Source organism: Bison bison, unplaced genomic scaffold (genome assembly GCF_000754665.1).
Source record: "Bison bison bison isolate TAMUID 2011002044 unplaced genomic scaffold, Bison_UMD1.0 scf7180017864263, whole genome shotgun sequence".
Classification (NCBI taxonomy): Eukaryota; Metazoa; Chordata; class Mammalia; order Artiodactyla; family Bovidae; genus Bison; species Bison bison.
This window is the reverse complement of record NW_011494835.1, coordinates 7,658,952-7,665,405: the sequence shown is the minus strand read 5'-3', so window position 1 is coordinate 7,665,405 and position 6,454 is coordinate 7,658,952.

The following is a 6,454-nucleotide window of genomic DNA, read 5'->3' as shown; positions in this document are numbered from 1 at the left end:
GAGCCTAATGCCAAAACACAAAACAAAACCAACCAAACAAAAATACACTTAGGCATAATATATTCAAACTACAGAAGATCAAAGGAAAAAAATCTTGAAAGAAGCCAGAAGGAAAGAAAACATCTTATGAAAAGAGGAGCAAAAGTAAAAATTACATCCAGTTTCCCCTCAGAAATCATCTAAGCAAAAATATAGTGGAATGAAACATATGTGTTGAGGAGAAAAAAACCTTCCAATCTAGAATTCTGTGTTCTGTAACTTTATCCTTTAGAAGTGAATGAGAGATAAAGACTTTCTTACATAAATATTGATGAAATTTGTTGCCAGAAGACATGCCTTGGAAGAAATGTTAAAAGAAATTCTTCAGAGAGAAGGAAAGTGAGTCAGGTCAGAAACTCATCCAAATAAAAGAAGGGCAATAGGGAATGAATAAGTGATAGTAAAATAAGAACTTCTATTTTTCTTTATTGATTTAGCAGAGAACGTAGCATATAACAAAGTTTTATTCAAAGTAAAAATATTCAAAACAGTATTATTCAAAAATAATAGAAAAACTACTTCATGATTACGAAGTATGCATAATTGAAATGGATGACAGCAATGACACAAGGGATTAGAGAGAGGAATTAGGATTATATTGATTTTGTAAGATGTTAGTACTGCCAGTGAAGCAGTATAGTGCTATTTGAAAGTGAACTTGGATTCGTTGTAATAAATATATATTGAAAATTCTAGGGCAAACACTAATTTTTTTTTTAAAGTACAATTGATATACTTAGAAAGAAGGGAAAATGGAATCATGTATTGGGTTGACACCAAAAAGGAAGAGAAGACAAAAATAGTAACAAAGAAGGGCAACCAATGTTAATGGAAAACAGTAACAAATACAATAGATAGTAATCTGACTGTATCAATAATCATTTAAAATGTCCATGGTCTAAATGCACCAATTAAAAGAAATTGTTAGTGTGAATCTAAAAACAAGTATCAAATATATGTTTTATTTTTAAAAATCTGCTTTAGTTTTTTAAATTAAAAAAATTTGTTTTGGCCATGCTGCACAAATCTTAGTTGGGATCTTAGTTCCCTGAGTAAGAATTGAACCTAGGCCCTCAGCAGTGAAAGCATGGAGTCTTAACCATTGGACTGCCAGAGAATTCCCCAAAAAACCCACTTTAAATAGAGAGATACATATAAATTAAAAGTAAAAGAATGGAGAAAGATAAGCTAATACTACTCAAAATAAATTTAGAATAGCTATATTAATTTCAGATGGCAGATTCAAAGCAGTAAGTATGAGGTATAAAGAGAAGTGTTGCATGATCAAGAAGTCAGTTATCCGAGAAGGCATAACAATCCTTAATGTGTATGTGTCTAACAACAGAGCTTCATAATACATGAGGCAAAAACTGATAGAACTTTAAGGAGAAATACATTAAATCCACTAGTACAGTTGGAGGCTTCAACACCCCTCTATCAGAAATGGATAGACCCAGCAGGCAGAAAATCAGCAAGGACATGGTTGAACTCAACAGCACCATCAATCACCTGGACATAATTGACATCAGTAGACTATTTCATTCAACAACAGCAGACTACATTTTCTTCTCACTATCACATGGGACATTCACTGAGATAAACTACCTTCTGGGCCATAAAACACATCTTAAGTTTAAAAGAGTAAAACTCTTGCAAAGTATTGTCTCTGACCGCAATGGAATTAAAGATAGCTAGAAAATCTACAAATACATGAGATTAAACCATACACTTCTAAATAACACATGGGTCAAAGAACTCTTAAGAGGAATTAAAAAATATTTTGAACTTAATGAAAGTGAAAACACAACTTAAAATTTGTGGAATGTAATGAAAGCAGTGCTTATGGAAAAATGTATGACATTGAATGCAGGTACTGGAAAAGAAAAAAGATCTAAAACTAATCATTTAACCTTCTATCTTAGGAAAGTAAAAAGATCACTTTAAATCCAAAGTAAGCAGAAGAAAAGAAATAGTAAAATTTAGAGTAGAGGGGAGTTCCCTGGCAGTCCAGTGGTTACAACTCAGTACTTTTCACTGCCGTGATTCCAGGTTCAATCCCTGGTTGAAGAACTAAGATCCTGCAGGCTGCATGGCACAGTCAAAACATTAAATTTATAAAAAGAATGAAAGGGAGGCACACAAATTACCAATTTCGGAAACGAAAAAGGGACATCATGATAAATCTCTATGGACATGCAAAAGATAATAAATAATACTATGAATAACTCTATGCCCACAAATTTTATAACCTAGATTAAATGTGCAATTCCTTGAAAGGCAATCTGTCCAAAACTCACACAAGAAGAAATAGAACATTTGGATAGGCCTATATCTTAAATCAAATCAATAATTAATAACCTTCCCAAACAGCACCAGGATCAGAGGGGTTCACTGGTGAATTCTACCAACTATTTAAGAAAGAAAGTATACCAATTGTCTATAGTCTTTTCCAGAGAGGGACACACAAAGGAAGATAGATCCTTACTAATTCATTCTGTGAAGCCCACATTACCTTAATACCCAAACCAGACATAGTCATTACAAGAAAAGAAAACTAGAGACCAATATCACTCATGAACCTACATGTAAAAATCCTTAGCAAAATATTATCATATTGAATCCAGTAATTAATAAAAACCTTAAATGGCACAACCAAGTGGGATTTATGTCAGGTACGCAGCTTTGTTCAACATTTGAAAATCAACTAATGTAATTCATTTCATTAACAGTTCAGTTCAGTCACTCAGTCGTGTCCGACTCTTTGCGACCCCATGAACTGCAGCACACCAGCCTTCCCTGTCCATCACCAACTCCCGAAGTTTACCCAAACTCATGTCAATTGAGTCGGTAATGCCATCCAACCATCTCATCCTCTGTCATCCCCTTCTCCTCCCGCCCTCAATCTTTCCCAGCATCAGGGTCTTTTCAAATGAGTTAGCTCTTTGCATCAGGTGGCCAAAGTATTGGAGTTTCAGCTTCAACATCAGACCTTCCAGTGAACACCCAGGACTGATTTCCTTTAGGATGGACTGGTTGGATCTCCTTGCACTCCAAGGGACTCTCAAGAGTCTTCTCCAACACCACAGTTCAAAAGCATCAATTCTTTGGCACTCAGCTTTCTTCACAGTCCAACTCTCACAGTCATACATGCCTACTGGAAAAATTGTAGCCTTGACTAGATGGACCTTTGTTGACAAAGTAATGTCTCCACTTTTTAATAGGCTGTCTGCTGCTAAGTCACTTCAGTTGTGTTCGACTCTGTGCGACCCCATAGATGGCAGCCCACCAGGCTTCTCCATCCCTGGGATTCTCCAGGCAAGAACACTGGAGTGGGTTGCCATTTCCTTCTCCAATGCATGAAAATGAAAAGTGAAAGTGAAGTCACTCAGTCGTGTCTGACTCCTAGCAACCCCATGGACTGCAGCCTACCAGGAGCCTACCAGGCTCCTCCGTCCATGGATTTTCCAGGCAAGAGTACTGGAGTGGGGTGCCATTGCCTTCTCCATAATAGGCTGTCTAGGTTGGTCATAACTTTCCTTCCAAGGAGTAAGCATCTTTTAATTTCATGGCTGCAAGTCACCATCTGCAGTGATTGGAGTGGGAACCTGGGTCTTGTTCTGATGGGCGGGGCCAAGTTCAGTAAATCTTTAATCCAATTTTCTGTTGATTGGTGGAGTTGTGTTCCCTCCCTGTTATTTATCTGGGGCCAAACTATGGCTGAGGTAATGATAATGGTGACCTCCTTCAAAAGGTCCCATGCACGTACTGCTACACTCAGTGCTCCCAACTCTGCAGCAGGCCACCACCGACCCACACCTCCACTGGAGATGCCTGGACACTCACAGGCAAGTCTGGGTCAGTCTCTTGTGGGGTCACTACTCCTTTCTCCTGGGTCCTGGTGCACACAAGATTCTGTTTGTGCCCTCCTGTGCCCTCCACAGGACTATTTCCCTGTCCTGTGTAAATTCTGATAGCTCTATGGTGGGGTTAATTACGACCTCCTCCAAGAGGGCTTATGCCATACCCAAGTCTGCTGCACCCAGAACCCCTGCCCCTGCGGCAGTCCACTGCTGACCCGTACCTCCACAGGAGACACTCAAACACAGTTCTGTCTCAATCTCTGTGGGGTCCCTGGGTCCTGGTGTGCATAATGTTTGTTTGAGCCTTCTGAGCATCTCTGGCAGGAATGGGGTTTGAGTTTAAACGTGAATTCGCCCCTCCTACTGTCTTGCTGGGGTTTTCTTTTACCCTTGTACGTGGGGTATCACCTCACAGCCACTCCAGCGCACATAGCCGCCGCTCACTCCAGACCATGCAGTGTTATTGAGCATTAATAAAGAATGAGCCATTAAACCTTGAAAAGTCATGGAAGAATCTTAGATGTGTATTATTAGGTGAAAGAAGACGATTTGAAAAGCCTACATAGTTACATACTGTATATAATATTCTGGATAGTGGGGAGAGAGGGATGAATAGGTGGAACAGTTTTTGAGGCAATGAAACTCTTCTGTATGATACTACACAGTGGGTATGTATCATACTTTTGTCAGAACCCATAGAGTGTGCACCACCAGAGTGAACCTTAGCATAGAAGTATAGACCTCGGGTGATAATGATATGTCAGTGTAGTTCATGTAGCAAAATACCAGTATGGTGGGGAATATTGATAGTGGGAGAGGTTGTGTGTGTGGTAGGAGGCAAGAAGTATGTGGGAATGCTGTACTTTCTGCTCAGTTTTGCTGTGAACCCAAAACTGTTCTAAAAAAAAAGTGTATTAAAAATAATAAGTCATAAGTAGATGTGTAAGTCACATATACTTTCTATGAGAAGGAAAACTTGATACAAGGTGAAATCAGAGGCCCTCGGTCTCATTAGAGAATTTGCTAGTGTGGACTAAATTAGAAATAGCCTGACCAGGTAGGAGATAACAGGTGATATTTTCCAAATACAGATAACAAAGTGGTTGTAGTAGAAAAATATAGAAGTATTTGGGAACTTCACCCTCCTGGTGGCATATGGAAGCAGGCTTTTTGTTAAATTCTTGACCTACTATGCTCTCCAGTTCATTTAGTAGAAGAGAGGAAACGGTGAGTGACACCACTAACTTGTACTTAATTGTGACTCTTAAGAAAATAATTCAGCATATTTTAAAAGGAAGGGCTTATTAGATGAAAATGACCTGTCATTCTAGACTGTGACATGCAAGTAAGTGTTCACTAGACATAGTCAAACAGAATTCAAAAAGTTGAAGCATATTTCATAGAGCTGATAAGAAAGAAACGTACTGAATGAATTGAGGGAAGAGTTCATGAAGCCATAAATGTCTGCTACATTTTGAGGGGCACTTTTTTTGTTTTTCCGGCTTCAGTTGCCATTGCTTGGGTACATATTCCATCACAGGGGTACAGACAGTGCTTACTATAGCCCCTATGAATTGGAACAGGAAACTATGTGAACTGAAGGAAGCCACAGATGGGTTAAACATGAGGGAGACAGAAATGGTTGGTAGTAAGTCTTTTAAATACTGCGGTCCAAAAGCTACCTACCAAATCCTTTCTGTTGGGAAAACATACATATGCATAGCATACAGAGAAGATAGGCATCTATTAATAGTTTGCAAATCTGAAAATTGTGCAGTTTTTCCTGTTACTTTTCAAGAAAAACATGTATAACAGAATTGGGAGGTCAGACACTTGTTAGGGTGGCTCTGTGATTCCAAAGAAGTACATTTTCTTTGTATTTTTTGTAGGCAATATATTGTAAGTTATCCATTGTTGTAAGAAGCATGAGCATATATTTTTCCTGACTAGAACTATAGAGACTGTGGAAAACTTGACAGGCTGGAGAAGTACAGGCATACCTCATTTTATTGTGCTTCACTTTATTGCACTATACAGATATTGCATTTTAAAAAATTGAAGGTCTGTGCCAACCTTGTGTTGTCAGATGATAGTTATCACTTTTAAATGACAAAGTTAGCTATGTACATTTTTTAGCCATAATGCTATTGCACACTTAATAGGATGCAATATAGTGTAAACATAACTTTTGTATGTACTGGGAAGCAAAAAGTTCATGTGACTGACTTTATTACTATATTCACTTTATACTGGTGGTCTGGAACCAAACCTGCAATATCTCTGACCTATGCTTGTACATAGCTTGTACCTATGCTTGTACGACCCAGATAATCATGATGCTGTGATCACTGACCTAAAGCCAGACATCCTGGAATGTGAAGTGAAGTGGGCCTTAGAAAGCATCACTACAAACAAAGCTAGTGGAGGTGATGGAATTCCAGTTGAGCTATTCCAAATCCTGAAAGATGATGCTGTGAAAGTGCTGCACTCAATATGCCAGAAATTTGGAAAACTCAGCAGTGGCCACAGGACTGGAAAAGGTCAGTTTTAATTCC